Consider the following 1,611-nt stretch of genomic DNA (forward strand, 5'->3'; position numbering starts at 1 on the left):
GGAATCTCACTCTGTCACCAAGGCTGGAGTGCAGTGGCACCATCTCGGCTCCCTACAACCTCCGCCTCCAGGGTTCAAGCAATTCTCCTGCCTCAGTCTCCCAAGTAGCTGGGACTATAGGTGCACACTACCACACCTGGCTAAGTTTTTGTGTTTCAGTCAAGGCAGATTTTCACTGTGTTGCCCGGGCTGGCCTCGAACCCCTGAGCTCAGGCAATCCGCCTTGCTCAGCCTCTCAGTGCTAGCATTACAGGCGGGAGCCATGGCACCAGGCCTTAACACATCTTTCCACCTCAGTTAAGTCTCCCATTCTGTGTTTCTATCATTGAAATCTAATAAACAATGTTTGTAATATTAACGCTGTATAAGCACTCATTTATGCATTGAAAAGTGCCAGGTGGCGCTCCAGCTGCCGAAGTTACTGTGGCGAACAGACAGGAGGCGTCTCCTGGGAGCGAGGGGTGAGAGGCAGACAGTAAGTGAAAAGACAACGGATCACACGATGGTTTAAAGAAGTGTTGTGCTTCGGAGAGCAGGGCTGTATCTCACTCGCCGTGTGTCCAGCTACCTCACTCCTGAACCACAACCGCTGCTCCCAACACTAAGGTCCAATGGGCTTTCTTCTTCCTCTTGATTAATTACTTAAAATTATGCTTCATGTGATATGTTTCATATTTGGAATTAAACTCACAGATACATTTTAATACACGATTGCATCACACACTGGGGGCAGTTGATGGGAGGTAGGGGAGGGACGGGGGGTGGGGAGGGTGAGGAGGGATAACATGGGGAGAAATGCTGGATATAGTATTCACCTAAAGTAAAAAAAAAAGTAAAATGAACAATAGCTTTAAAAATCTCTATCCCATTTTATTTTATTTTATTTTATTTTTTTCTTAAACTCCTGGGCTTGGGAGATCCCCCTGCCTCAGCTCCCTGAGCAGCTGGGACCACAGACACGCACCACCACACACTGCTAATTTTTTAATTTTCGTAGTGATTGGGTCTTCCTATGTTACCCAGGCTTGCCTCAAACTCCCTGGCCTCACGCAGTGTTGGGATTACAGGTATAACCCACCACACCCGGCCTCTTTTTAACTTTTCTAACATCCAAGGTTACTCATGAGAAATTTCACTTTTTCATTCCCACTCTTCCTAGCTGGATTTATTTTTATCTCTCCGAAAGCTTTTAAGATATTCTTATCTTTCATGAGAATGTGTCCAGACATAGGACCTTGGTAGAACATTTTAATTTTTTTTTAGAGACAGAGTCTTGCTCTGCTGCCCCGCCTGGAGTGCAGTGGCATGATCACAGCTCACTGCAGCTTCCAACTCCTGGGCTCAAGTGAGCCTCCTGCGTCAGCCCTGGAAGACCCTTCAATCTGAAACTCAAATGCTTCAGCTCTAGAAAAGTCTTTTCTGATATTTATTTGACCATTTTCTCCCGTCCATTGTCTCTTTTCTTCTAGGTTTTTATTAGATGTGGGATATTAGGTACAGCTTCTCTTCCTATTTATTTTTTTACTTTTTGATCTTTATTCTGGAAGATTCTTCCAACTTTATTTTCCATATTTTTCATTCCTTCTCATTATCTGTATTTGATTTACCATT

The sequence above is a fragment of the Cebus imitator genome, unplaced genomic scaffold (assembly GCF_001604975.1).
Source record: "Cebus imitator isolate Cc_AM_T3 unplaced genomic scaffold, Cebus_imitator-1.0 Scaffold261, whole genome shotgun sequence".
NCBI lineage: Eukaryota > Metazoa > Chordata > Mammalia > Primates > Cebidae > Cebus > Cebus imitator.